We start from the raw sequence: 14,978 nt of genomic DNA, 5'->3' as shown, positions 1-14,978 counted from the left end.
CACTTCATCATCTGCTATTTCTGCAATAGTATGCTATATATTTAGTGAGCCTATTAGTTTAGGCTTTAGAGCATAAAGTTAAAAATGCCAAGGACATACTTTCAATCAGTCTCCAAGCCAATAAGTGATGCTCCTTTAATGTTGAAAATAGATGTATTTTCTTCAGTATCATTTGTATGTCTATATTTCCTTCGAGGGGAAGCTGACACAATGATTAGATGAATCAATTGCATATAGGTGATGAATTGTTATTTATTGCTAAAACACATGGAAAAAACATTAATGGCTCTAAGTTCTAACACTAAGTATGAACATCTCTTTTGTATTGTAATTTTTCTAAAGTCATATTAGTTTCTTCATGTTGATATTATATATTTATAACTTCATGGTAAACCTCCGAAATTAAGCTTTCCAAATCTCCCGGGTTAACTATCATTAGCACTTCTTCATATGCTGGACTTCCAGGAATTTGTGCAGACCGGCCTGTTAGCTCAGATGGTTAGAGCGTGGTGCTAATAACGCTAAGGTCACAGGTTCGATCCCTGTACAGGCCAAGTTTAATTGTTTGAAAAAAGATTAATTTTTCTTGTGTCTCATTATTGACTGTTTATCACCTTGGATCAAACGATGCTTGAAGGATTGGATGAATACATTTGATATAGTTGTAGAATTAATTATTATTCTGAAAGCTCCTGGAATATTTAATAATGGTTCTAAGTTCTAACACCAAGTAACTAAATCTCTTATTTATTGCAATTTATTGAGGTCATTTTTGTTTTGTCTTGTTGATGAAATATAAAGATAGTATGAATGTAAACAGCTGAATATAAGCTTTCCAACTATCCCGGGTTAACAATCGGTAGCACTTCATCATCTGCTATTTCTTCAATAGTATGCTATATATTTATTGAGCCTATTAGTTTAGTCTTTAGAGCATAAAGTTAACAATTCCAAGAACATACTTTCAATCAGTCTCTAAGCCAATACTTGATGCTCCTTTAATGTTGAAAATAGATGTATTTTCTTCAGTATCATTTGTATGTCTATATTTCCTTCGAGGGGAAGCTGAGACAATGATTAGATGAATCAATTGCATATAGGTGATGAATTGTTATTTATTGCTAAAACACATGGAAAAAACATTAATGGTTCTAAGTTCTAACACTAAGTATGAAAATCTCTTTTGTATTGTAATTTTTCTAAAGTCATATTAGTTTCTTCATGTTGATAATTTATATTTATAACTTCATGGTACACCTCTGAAATTAAGCTTTCCAAATCTCCCGGGTTAACTATCATTAGCACTTCTTCATATGCTGGACTTCCAGGAATTTGTGCAAAATGGCCTGTTAGCTCAGATGGTTAGAGCGTGGTGCTAATAACGCCAAGGTCACAGGTCCGATCCCTGTACAGGCCAAGTTTAATTGTTTGTAAAAAGATACATTTTTCTTGTGTCTCATTTTTGACTGTTTATCACCTTGGATCAAAAGCTACTTGAAGGATTGGATGAATACATTTGATATAGTTGTAGAATTAATTATTATTCTGAAAGCTCCTGAAATATCTATTAATGGTTCTAAGTTCTAACGCCAAGTAACTAAATCTCTTATTTATTGCAATTTATTGAGGTCATTTTTGTTTTGTCTTGTTGATGAAATATAAAGATAGTATGAATGTAAACAGCTGAATATAAGCTTTCCAACTATCCCGGGTTAACAATCGGTAGCACTTCATCATCTGCTATTTCTTCAATAGTATGCTATGTATTTATTGAGCCTATTAGTTTAGTCTGTAGAGCATAAAGTTAAAAATGCCAAGGACATACTTTCAATCAGTCTTCAAGCCAATACTTGATGCTCCTTTAATGTTGAAAATAGATGTATTTTCTTCTGTATAATGTGTATGTCTATATTTCCTTTGAGGGGAAGCTGATAGAATGTATAGATGAATCAATTGCATATAGGTGATGAATTGTTATTTATTGCTAAAACACATGGAAAAAACATTAATGGTTCTAAGTTCTAACACTAAGTATGAACATCTCTTTTGTATTGTAATTTTTCTAAAGTCATATTAGTTTCTTCATGTTGATAATTTATATTTATAACTTCATGGTACAACTCTGAAATTAAGCTTTCCAAATCTCCCGGGTTAACTATCATTAGCACTTCTTCATATGCTGGACTTCCAGGAATTTGTGCAAAATGGCCTGTTAGCTCAGATGGTTAGAGCGTGGTGCTAATAACGCCAAGGTCACAGGTCCGATCCCTGTACAGGCCAAGTTTAATTGTTTGTAAAAAGATAAATTTTTCTTGTGTCTCATTTTTGACTGTTTATCACCTTGGATCAAAAGCTACTTGAAGGATTGGATGAATACATTTGATATAGTTGTAGAATTAATTATCATTCTGAAAGCTCCTGGAATATCTATAATTGGTTCTAAGTTCTAACGCCAAGTAACTAAATCTCTTATTTATTGCAATTTATTGAGGTCATTTTTTTTTTGTCTTGTTGATGAAATATAAAGATAGTATGAATGTAAACAGCTGAATATAAGCTTTCCAACTATCCCGGGTTAACAATCAGTAGCACTTCATCATCTGCTATTTCTTCAATAGTATGCTATATATTTAGTGAGCCTATTAGTTTAGTCTTTAGAGCATAAAGTTAAAAATGCCAAGGACATACTTTCAATCAGTCTCCAAGCCAATAAGTGATGCTCCTTTAATGTTGAAAATAGATGTATTTTCTTCTGTATAATGTGTATGTCTATATTTCCTTTGAGGGGAAGCTGATAGAATGATTAGATGAATCAATTGCATATAGGTGATGAATTGTTATTTATTGCTAAAACACATGGGAAAAACATTAATGGTTCTAAGTTCTAACACTAAGTATGAAAATCTCTTTTGTATTGTAATTTTTCTAAAGTCATATTAGTTTCTTCATGTTGATAATTTATATTTATAACTTCATGGTACACCTCCGAAATTAAGCTTTCCAAATCTCCCGGGTTAACTATCATTAGCACTTCTTCATATGCTGGACTTCCAGGAGTTTGTGCAAAATGGCCTGTTAGCTCAGATGGTTAGAGCGTGGTGCTAATAACGCCAAGGTCACAGGTTCGATCCCTGTACAGGCCAAGTTTAATTGTTTGAAAAAAGATTAATTTTTCTTGTGTCTCATTTTTGACTGTTTATCACCTTGGATCAAACGCTGCTTGAAGGATTGGATGAATGCATTTGATATAGTTGTAGAATTAATTATTATTCTGAAAGCTCCTGGAATATCTATTAATGGTTCTAAGTTCTAACGCCAAGTAACTAAATCTCTTATTTATTGCAATTTATTGAGGTCATTTTTGTTTTGTCTTGTTGATGAAATATAAAGATAGTATGAATGTAAACAGCTGAATATAAGCTTTCCAACTATCCCGGGTTAACAATCGGTAGCACTTCATCATCTGCTATTTCTTCAATAGTATGCTATATATTTATTGAGCCTATTAGTTTAGTCTTTAGAGCATAAAGTTAACAATGCCAAGAACATACTTTCAATCAGTCTCTAAGCCAATACTTGATGCTCCTTTAATGTTGAAAATAGATGTATTTTCTTCAGTATCATTTGTATGTCTATATTTCCTTCGAGGGGAAGCTGACACAATGATTAGATGAATCAATTGCATATAGGTGATGAATTGTTATTTATTGCTAAAACACATGGAAAAAACATTAAAGGTTCTAAGTTCTAACACTAAGTATGAAAATCTCTTTTGTATTGTAATTTTTCTAAAGTCATATTAGTTTCTTCATGTTGATAATTTATATTTATAACTTCATGGTACACCTCTGAAATTAAGCTTTCCAAATCTCCCGGGTTAACTATCATTAGCACTTCTTCATATGCTGGACTTCCAGGAATTTGTGCAAAATGGCCTGTTAGCTCAGATGGTTAGAGCGTGGTGCTAATAACGCCAAGGTCACAGGTCCGATCCCTGTACAGGCCAAGTTTAATTGTTTGTAAAAAGATACATTTTTCTTGTGTCTCATTTTTGACTGTTTATCACCTTGGATCAAAAGCTACTTGAAGGATTGGATGAATACATTTGATATAGTTGTAGAATTAATTATCATTCTGAAAGCTCCTGGAATATCTATAATTGGTTCTAAGTTCTAACGCCAAGTAACTAAATCTCTTATTTATTGCAATTTATTGAGGTCATTTTTGTTTTGTCTTGTTGATGAAATATAAAGATAGTATGAATGTAAACAGCTGAATATAAGCTTTCCAACTATCCTGGGTTAACAATCAGTAGCACTTCATCATCTGCTATTTCTTCAATAGTATGCTATATATTTAGTGAGCCTATTAGTTTAGTCTTTAGAGCATAAAGTTAAAAATGCCAAGGACATACTTTCAATCAGTCTCCAAGCCAATAAGTGATGCTCCTTTAATGTTGAAAATAGATGTATTTTCTTCAGTATCATTTGTATGTCTATATTTCCTTCGAGGGGAAGCTGACACAATGATTAGATGAATCAATTGCATATAGGTGATGAATTGTTATTTATTGCTAAAACACATGGACAAAACATTAATGGCTCTAAGTTCTAACACTAAGTATGAACATCTCTTTTGTATTGTAATTTTTCTAAAGTCATATTAGTTTCTTCATGTTGATATTATATATTTATAACTTCATGGTAAACCTCCGAAATTAAGCTTTCCAAATCTCCCGGGTTAACTATCATTAGCACTTCTTCATATGCTGGACTTCCAGGAATTTGTGCAGACCGGCCTGTTAGCTCAGATGGTTAGAGCGTGGTGCTAATAACGCCAAGGTCACAGGTTCGATCCCTGTACAGGCCAAGTTTAATTGTTTGAAAAAAGATTAATTTTTCTTGTGTCTCATTTTTGACTGTTTATCACCTTGGATCAAAAGCTACTTGAAGGATTGGATGAATACATTTGATATAGTTGTAGAATTAATTATCATTCTGAAAGCTCCTGGAATATCTATAATTGGTTCTAAGTTCTAACGCCAAGTAACTAAATCTCTTATTTATTGCAATTTATTGAGGTCATTTTTGTTTTGTCTTGTTGATGAAATATAAAGATAGTATGAATGTAAACAGCTGAATATAAGCTTTCCAACTATCCCGGGTTAACAATCAGTAGCACTTCATCATCTGCTATTTCTTCAATAGTATGCTATATATTTAGTGAGCCTATTAGTTTAGTCTTTAGAGCATAAAGTTAAAAATGCCAAGGACATACTTTCAATCAGTCTCCAAGCCAATAAGTGATGCTCCTTTAATGTTGAAAATAGATGTATTTTCTTCTGTATAATGTGTATGTCTATATTTCCTTTGAGGGGAAGCTGATGGAATGATTAGATGAATCAATTGCATATAGGTGATGAATTGTTATTTATTGCTAAAACACATGGAAAAAACATTAATGGTTCTAAGTTCTAATACTAAGTATGAAAATCTCTTTTGTATTGTAATTTTTCTAAAGTCATATTAGTTTCTTCATGTTGATAATTTATATTTAGAACTTCATGGTACACCTCCGAAATTAAGCTTTCCAAATCTCCCGGGTTAACTATCATTAGCACTTCTTCATATGCTGGACTTCCAGGAATTTGTGCAAAATGGCCTGTTAGCTCAGATGGTTAGAGCGTGGTGCTAATAACGCCAAGGTCACAGGTTCGATCCCTGTACAGGCCAAGTTTAAGTGTTTGAAAAAAGATTAATTTTTCTTGTGTCTCATTTTTGACTGTTTATCACCTTGGATCAAACGCTGCTTGAAGGATTGGATGAATGCATTTGATATAGTTGTAGAATTAATTATTATTCTGAAAGCTCCTGGAATATCTATTAATGGTTCTAAGTTCTAACGCCAAGTAACTAAATCTCTTATTTATTGCAATTTATTGAGGTCATTTTTGTTTTGTCTTGTTGATGAAATATAAAGATAGTATGAATGTAAACAGCTGAATATAAGCTTTCCAACTATCCCGGGTTAACAATCGGTAGCACTTCATCATCTGCTATTTCTTCAATATTATGCTATATATTTATTGAGCCTATTAGTTTAGTCTTTAGAGCATAACGTTAACAATGCCAAGAACATACTTTCAATCAGTCTCTAAGCCAATACTTGATGCTCCTTTAATGTTGAAAATAGATGTATTTTCTTCAGTATCATTTGTATGTCTATATTTCCTTCGAGGGGAAGCTGACACAATGATTAGATGAATCAATTGCATATAGGTGATGAATTGTTATTTATTGCTAAAACACATGGAAAAAACATTAATGGCTCTAAGTTCTAACACTAAGTATGAAAATCTCTTTTGTATTGTAATTTTTCTAAAGTCATATTAGTTTCTTCATGTTGATATTATATATTTATAACTTCATGGTAAACCTCCGAAATTAAGCTTTCCAAATCGCCCGGGTTAACTATCATTAGCACTTCTTCATATGCTGGACTTCCAGGAATTTGTGCAGACCGGCCTGTTAGCTCAGATGGTTAAAGCGTGGTGCTAATAACGCCAAGGTCACAGGTTCGATCCCTGTACAGGCCAAGTTTAATTGTTTGAAAAAAGATTAATTTTTCTTGTGTCTCATTTTTGACTGTTTATCACCTTGGATCAAACGATGCTTGAAGGATTGGATGAATACATTTGATATAGTTGTAGAATTAATTATTATTCTGAAAGCTCCTGGAATATCTATTAATGGTTCTAAGTTCTAACACCAAGTAACTAAATCTCTTATTTATTGCAATTTATTGAGGTCATTTTTGTTTTGTCTTGTTGATGAAATATAAAAATAGTATGAATGTAAACAGCTGAATATAAGCTTTCCAACTATCCCGGGTTAACAATCAGTAGCACTTCATCATCTGCTATTTCTTCAATAGTATGCTATATATTTAGTGAGCCTATTAGTTTAGTCTTCAGAGCATAAAGTTAAAAATGCCAAGGACATACTTTCAATCCGTCTCCAAGCCAATACTTGATGCTCCTTTAATGTTGAAAATAGATGTATTTTCTTCTGTATCATGTGTATCTCTATATTTCCTTTGAGGGGAAGCTGATAGAATGATTAAATGAATCAATTGCATATAGGTGATGAATTGTTATTTATTGCTAAAACACATGGAAAAAAACATTAATGGTTCTAAGTTCTAACACTAAGTATGAAAATCTCTTTTGTATTGTAATTTTTTTAAAGTCATATAAGTTTCTTCATGTTGATATTATATATTTATAACTTCATGGTACACCTCTGAAATTAAGCTTTCCAAATCTCCCGGGTTAACTATCATTAGCACTTCTTCATATGCTGGACTTCCAGGAATTTGTGCAAAATGGCCTGTTAGCTCAGATGGTTAGAGCGTGGTGCTAATAACGCCAAGGTCACAGGTCCGATCCCTGTACAGGCCAAGTTTAATTGTTTGTAAAAAGATACATTTTTCTTGTGTCTCATTTTTGACTGTTTATCACCTTGGATCATAAGCTACTTGAAGGATTGGATGAATACATTTGATATAGTTGTAGAATTAATTATCATTCTGAAAGCTCCTGGAATATCTATAATTGGTTCTAAGTTCTAACGCCAAGTAACTAAATCTCTTATTTATTGCAATTTATTGAGGTCATTTTTGTTTTGTCTTGTTGATGAAATATAAAGATAGTATGAATGTAAACAGCTGAATATAAGCTTTCCAACTATCCCGGGTTAACAATCAGTAGCACTTCATCATCTGCTATTTCTTCAATAGTATGCTATATATTTAGTGAGCCTATTAGTTTAGTCTTTAGAGCATAAAGTTAAAAATGCCAAGGACATACTTTCAATCAGTCTCCAAGCCAATAAGTGATGCTCCTTTAATGTTGAAAATAGATGTATTTTCTTCTGTAAAATGTGTATGTCTATATTTCCTTTGAGGGGAAGCTGATAGAATGATTAAATGAATCAATTGCATATAGGTGATGAATTGTTATTTATTGCTAAAACACATGGAAAAAACATTAATGGTTCTAAGTTCTAACACTAAGTATGAAAATCTCTTTTGTATTGTAATTTTTCTAAAGTCATATTAGTTTCTTCATGTTGATAATTTATATTTATAACTTCATGGTACACCTTCGAAATTAAGCTTTCCAAATCTCCCGGGTTAACTATCATTAGCACTTCTTCATATGCTGGACTTCCAGGAATTTGTGCAAAATGGCCTGTTAGCTCAGATGGTTAGAGCGTGGTGCTAATAACGCCAAGGTCACAGGTTCGATCCCTGTACAGACCAAGTTTAATTGATTGAAAAAAGATTAATTTTTCTTGTGTCTCATTTTTGACTGTTTATCACCTTGAATCAAACGCTGCTTGAAGGATTGGATGAATGCATTTGATATAGTTGTAGAATTAATTATTATTCTGAAAGCTCCTGGAATATCTATTAATGTTTCTAAGTTCTAACGCCAAGTAACTAAATCTCTTATTTATTGCAATTTATTGAGGTCATTTTTGTTTTGTCTTGTTGATGAAATATAAAGATAGTATGAATGTAAACAGCTGAATATAAGCTTTCCAACTATCCCGGGTTAACAATCGGTAGCACTTCATCATCTGCTATGTCTTCAATAGTATGCTATATATTTATTGAGCCTATTAGTTTAGTCTTTAGAGCATAAAGTTAACAATGCCAAGAACATACTTTCAATCAGTCTCTAAGCCAATACTTGATGCTCCTTTAATGTTGAAAATAGATGTATTTTCTTCAGTATCATTTGTATGTCTATATTTCCTTCGAGGGGAAGCTGACACAATGATTAGATGAATCAATTGCATATAGGTGATGAATTGTTATTTATTGCTAAAACACATGGAAAAAACATTAATGGCTCTAAGTTCTAACACTAAGTATGAAAATTTCTTTTGTATTGTAATTTTTCTAAAGTCATATTAGTTTCTTCATGTTGATATTATATATTTATAACTTCATGGTAAACCTCCGAAATTAAGCTTTCCAAATCTCCCGGGTTAACTATCATTGGCACTTCTTCATATGCTGGACTTCCAGGAAATTGTGCAGACCGGCCTGTTAGCTCAGATGGTTAGAGCGTGGTGCTAATAACGCCAAGGTCACAGGTTCGATCCCTGTACAGGCCAAGTTTAATTGTTTGAAAAAAGATTAATTTTTCTTGTGTCTCATTTTTGACTGTTTATCACCTTGGATCAAACGATGCTTGAAGGATTGGATGAATACATTTGATATAGTTGTAGAATTAATTATTATTCTGAAAGCTCCTGGAATATCTATTAATGGTTCTAAGTTCTAACACCAAGTAACTAAATCTCTTATTTATTGCAATTTATTGAGGTCATTTTTGTTTTGTCTTGTTGATGAAATATAAAAATAGTATGAATGTAAACAGCTGAATATAAGCTTTCCAACTATCCCGGGTTAACAATCAGTAGCACTTCATCATCTGCTATTTCTTCAATAGTTTGCTATATATTTAGTGAGCCTATTAGTTTAGTCTTCAGAGCATAAAGTTAAAAATGCCAAGGACATACTTTCAATCCGTCTCCAAGCCAATACTTGATGCTCCTTTAATGTTGAAAATAGATGTGTTTTCTTCAGTATCATTTGTATGTCTATATTTCCTTCGAGGGGAAGCTGACACAATGATTAGATGAATCAATTGCATATAGGTGATGAATTGTTATTTATTGCTAAAACACATGGAAAAAACATTAATGGTTCTAAGTTCTAACACTAAGTATGAAAATCTCTTTTGTATTGTAATTTTTCTAAAGTCATATTAGTTTCTTCATGTTGATAATTTATATTTATAACTTCATGGTACACCTCTGAAATTAAGCTTTCCAAATCTCCCGGGTTAACTATCATTAGCACTTCTTCATATGCTGGACTTCCAGCAATTTGTGCAAAATGGCCTGTTAGCTCAGATGGTTAGAGCGTGGTGCTAATAACGCCAAGGTCACAGGTCCGATCCCTGTACAGGCCAAGTTTAATTGTTTGTAAAAAGATACATTTTTCTTGTGTCTCATTTTTGACTGTTTATCACCTTGGATCAAAAGCTACTTGAAGGATTGGATGAATACATTTGATATAGTTGTAGAATTAATTATCATTCTGAAAGCTCCTGGAATATCTATTAATGGTTCTAAGTTCTAACGCCCAGTAACTAAATCTCCTATTTATTGCAATTTATTGAGGTCATTTTTGTTTTGTCTTGTTGATGAAATATATAGATAGTGTGAATGTAAACAGCTGAATATAAGCTTTCCAACTATCCCGGGTTAACAATCGGTAGCACTTCATCATCTGCTATTTCTTCAATAGTATGCTATATATTTATTGAGCCTATTAGTTTAGTCTTTAGAGCATAAAGTTAACAATGCCAAGAACATACTTTCAATCAGTCTCTAAGCCAATACTTGATGCTCCTTTAATGTTGAAAATAGATGTATTTTCTTCAGTATCATTTGTATGTCTATATTTCCTTCAAGGGGAAGCTGATATAATGATTAAATGAATCAATTGCATATAGGTGATGAATTGTTATTTATTGCTAAAACACATTGAAAAAACATTAATGGTTCTAAGTTCTAACACTAAGTATGAAAATCTCTTTTGTATTGTAATTTTTCTAAAGTCATATTAGTTTCTTCATGTTGATAATTTATATTTATAACTTCATGGTACACCTCTGAAATTAAGCTTTCCAAATCTCCCGGGTTAACTATCATTAGCACTTCTTCATATGCTGGACTTCCAGCAATTTGTGCAAAATGGCCTGTTAGCTCAGATGGTTAGAGCGTGGTGCTAATAACGCCAAGGTCACAGGTCCGATCCCTGTACAGGCCAAGTTTAATTGTTTGTAAAAAGATACATTTTTCTTGTGTCTCATTTTTGACTGTTTATCACCTTGGATCAAAAGCTACTTGAAGGATTGGATGAATACATTTGATATAGTTGTAGAATTAATTATCATTCTGAAAGCTCCTGGAATATCTATTAATGGTTCTAAGTTCTAACGCCCAGTAACTAAATCTCCTATTTATTGCAATTTATTGAGGTCATTTTTGTTTTGTCTTGTTGATGAAATATATAGATAGTGTGAATGTAAACAGCTGAATATAAGCTTTCCAACTATCCCGGGTTAACAATCGGTAGCACTTCATCATCTGCTATTTCTTCAATAGTATGCTATATATTTATTGAGCCTATTAGTTTAGTCTTTAGAGCATAAAGTTAACAATGCCAAGAACATACTTTCAATCAGTCTCTAAGCCAATACTTGATGCTCCTTTAATGTTGAAAATAGATGTATTTTCTTCAGTATCATTTGTATGTCTATATTTCCTTCGAGGGGAAGCTGACACAATGATTAGATGAATCAATTGCATATAGGTGATGAATTGTTATTTATTGCTAAAACACATGGAAAAAACATTAATGGCTCTAAGTTCTAACACTATGTATGAAAATCTCTTTTGTATTGTAATTTTTCTAAAGTCATATTAGTTTCTTCATGTTGATATTATATATTTATAACTTCATGGTAAACCTCCGAAATTAAGCTTTCCAAATCTCCCGGGTTAACTATCATTAGCACTTCTTCATATGCTGGACTTCCAGAAATTTGTGCAGACCGGCCTGTTAGCTCAGATTGTTAGAGCATGGTGCTAATAACGCCAAGGTCACAGGTTCGATCCCTGTACAGGCCAAGTTTAATTGTTTGAAAAAAGATTAATTTTTCTTGTGTCTCATTTTTGACTGTTTATAACCTTGGATCAAACGATGCTTGAAGGATTGGATGAATACATTTGATATAGTTGTAGAATTAATTATTATTCTGAAAGCTCCTGGAATATCTATTAATGGTTCTAAGTTCTAACACCAAGTAACTAAATCTCTTATTTATTGCAATTTATTGAGGTCATTTTTGTTTTGTCTTGTTGATGAAATATAAAAATAGTATGAATGTAAACAGCTGAATATAAGCTTTCCAACTATCCCGGGTTAACAATCAGTAGCACTTCATCATCTGCTATTTCTTCAATAGTATGCTATATATTTAGTGAGCCTATTAGTTTAGTCTTCAGAGCATAAAGTTAAAAATGCCAAGGACATACTTTCAATCCGTCTCCAAGCCAATACTTGATGCTCCTTTAATGTTGAAAATAGATGTATTTTCTTCTGTATCATGTGTATCTCTATATTTCCTTTGAGGGGAAGCTGATATAATGATTAAATGAATCAATTGCATATAGGTGATGAATTGTTATTTATTGCTAAAACACATGGAAAAAACATTAATGGTTCTAAGTTCTAACACTAAGTATGAAAATCTCTTTTGTATTGTAATTTTTTTAAAGTCATATAAGTTTCTTCATGTTGATATTATACATTTATAACTTCATGGTAAACCTCTGAAATTAAGCTTTCCAAATCTCCCGGGTTAACTATCATTAGCACTTCTTCATATGCTGGACTTCCAGTAATTTGTGCAAAATGGCCTGTTAGCTCAGATGGTTAGAGCGTGGTGCTAATAACGCCAAGGTCACAGGTTCGATCCCTGTACAGGCCAAGTTTAATTGTTTGTAAAAAGATAAATGTTTCTTGTGTCTCATTTTTGACTGTTTATCACCTTGGATCAAACACTGCTTGAAGGATTGGATGAATACATTTGATATAGTTGTAGAATTAATTATTATTCTGAAAGCTCCTGAAATATCTATTAATGGTTCTAAGTTCTAACGCCAAGTAACTAAATCTCTTATTTATTGCAATTTATTGAGGTCATTTTTGTTTTGTCTTGTTGATGAAATATAAAGATAGTATGAATGTAAACAGCTGAATATAAGCTTTCCAACTATCCCGGGTTAACAATCGGTAGCACTTCATCATCTGCTATTTCTTCAATAGTAGGCTATGTATTTATTGAGCCTATTAGTTTAGTCTGTAGAGCATAAAGTTAAAAATGCCAAGGACATACTTTCAATCAGTCTTCAAGCCAATACTTGATGCTCCTTTAATGTTGAAAATAGATGTATTTTCTTCTGTATAATGTGTATGTCTATATTTCCTTTGAGGGGAAGCTAATAGAATGTATAGATGAATCAATTGCATATAGGTGATGAATTGTTATTTATTGCTAAAACACATGGAAAAAACATTAATGGTTCTAAGTTCTAACACTAAGTATGAAAATCTCTTTTGTATTGTAATTTTTCTAAAGTCATATTAGTTTCTTCATGTTGATAATTTATATTTATAACTTCATGGTACACCTCTGAAATTACGCTTTCCAAATCTCCCGGGTTAACTATCATTAGCACTTCTTCATATGCTGGACTTCCAGGAATTTGTGCAAAATGGCCTGTTAGCTCAGATGGTTAGAGAGTGGTGCTAATAACGCCAAGGTCACAGGTCCGATCCCTGTACAGGCCAAGTTTAATTGTTTGTAAAAAGATAAATTTTTCTTGTGTCTCATTTTTGACTGTTTATCACCTTGGATCAAAAGCTACTTGAAGGATTGGATGAATACATTTGATATAGTTGTAGAATTAATTATCATTCTGAAAGCTCCTGGAATATCTATAATTGGTTCTAAGTTCTAACGCCAAGTAACTAAATCTCTTATTTATTGCAATTTATTGAGGTCATTTTTGTTTTGTCTTGTTGATGAAATATAAAGATAGTATGAATGTAAACAGCTGAATATAAGCTTTCCAACTATCCCGGGTTAACAATCAGTAGCACTTCATCATCTGCTTTTTCTTCAATAGTATGCTATATATTTAGTGAGCCTATTAGTTTAGTCTTTAGAGCATAAAGTTAAAAATGCCAAGGACATACTTTCAATCAGTCTCCAAGCCAATAAGTGATGCTCCTTTAATGTTGAAAATAGATGTATTTTCTTCTGTATAATGTGTATGTCTATATTTCCTTTGAGGGGAAGCTGATAGAATGATTAGATGAATCAATTGCATATAGGTGATGAATTGTTATTTATTGCTAAAACACATGGGAAAAACATTAATGGTTCTAAGTTCTAACACTAAGTATGAAAATCTCTTTTGTATTGTAATTTTTTTAAAGTCATATAAGTTTCTTCATGTTGATATTATATATTTATAACTTCATGGTAAACCTCTGAAATTAAGCTTTCCAAATCTCCCGGGTTAACTATCATTAGCACTTCTTCATATGCTGGACTTCCAGGAATTTGTGCAAAATGGCCTGTTAGCTCAGATGGTTAGAGCGTGGTGCTAATAACGCCAAGGTCACAGGTCCGATCCCTGTACAGGCCAAGTTTAATTGTTTGTAAAAAGATACATTTTTCTTGTGTCTCATTTTTGACTGTTTATCACCTTGGATCATAAGCTACTTGAAGGATTGGATGAATACATTTGATATAGTTGTAGAATTAATTATCATTCTGAAAGCTCCTGGAATATCTATAATTGGTTCTAAGTTCTAACGCCAAGTAACTAAATCTCTTATTTATTGCAATTTATTGAGGTCATTTTTGTTTTGTCTTGTTGATGAAATATAAAGATAGTATGAATGTAAACAGCTGAATATAAGCTTTCCAACTATCCCGGGTTAACAATCGGTAGCACTTCATCATCTGCTATTTCTTCAATAGTAGGCTATGTATTTATTGAGCCTATTAGTTTAGTCTGTAGAGCATAAAGTTAAAAATGCCAAGGACATACTTTCAATCAGTCTTCAAGCCAATACTTGATGCTCCTTTAATGTTGAAAATAGATGTATTTTCTTCTGTATAATGTGTATGTCTATATTTCCTTTGAGGGGAAGCTAATAGAATGTATAGATGAATCAATTGCATATAGGTGATGAATTGTTATTTATTGCTAAAACACATGGAAAAAACATTAATGGTTCTAAGTTCTAACACTAAG

The 14,978-nt window shown here is 32.3% G+C and overlaps 5 non-coding genes across 5 annotated transcripts; all 5 read left to right on the top strand.

The window, feature by feature from the left end:
* The first annotated feature begins 3,069 nt into the window (after positions 1–3,069).
* TRNAI-AAU (transfer RNA isoleucine (anticodon AAU)) lies at positions 3,070–3,143 on the top strand. Its single transcript has one exon. It is a non-coding gene; the product is annotated as a tRNA-Ile (tRNA).
* Positions 3,144–4,795: 1,652 nt separating this feature from the next.
* On the top strand, positions 4,796–4,869 carry TRNAI-AAU (transfer RNA isoleucine (anticodon AAU)). Its single transcript has one exon. It is a non-coding gene; the product is annotated as a tRNA-Ile (tRNA).
* A 789-nt stretch (positions 4,870–5,658) lies between these two features.
* On the top strand, positions 5,659–5,732 carry TRNAI-AAU (transfer RNA isoleucine (anticodon AAU)). Its single transcript has one exon. It is a non-coding gene; the product is annotated as a tRNA-Ile (tRNA).
* Positions 5,733–9,111: 3,379 nt separating this feature from the next.
* TRNAI-AAU (transfer RNA isoleucine (anticodon AAU)) lies at positions 9,112–9,185 on the top strand. The gene has a single exon. It is a non-coding gene; the product is annotated as a tRNA-Ile (tRNA).
* Positions 9,186–12,563: 3,378 nt separating this feature from the next.
* On the top strand, positions 12,564–12,637 carry TRNAI-AAU (transfer RNA isoleucine (anticodon AAU)). Its single transcript has one exon. It is a non-coding gene; the product is annotated as a tRNA-Ile (tRNA).
* The last annotated feature ends 2,341 nt before the right edge of the window (positions 12,638–14,978 follow it).

The sequence above is a fragment of the Lissotriton vulgaris genome, chromosome 4_1 (genome assembly GCF_964263255.1).
Source record: "Lissotriton vulgaris chromosome 4_1, aLisVul1.2, whole genome shotgun sequence".
NCBI classification, from domain to species: domain Eukaryota; kingdom Metazoa; phylum Chordata; class Amphibia; order Caudata; family Salamandridae; genus Lissotriton; species Lissotriton vulgaris.
The sequence above is the reverse complement of the archived record's forward strand: the minus strand, read 5'-3'. Positions and strand labels throughout refer to the sequence as shown.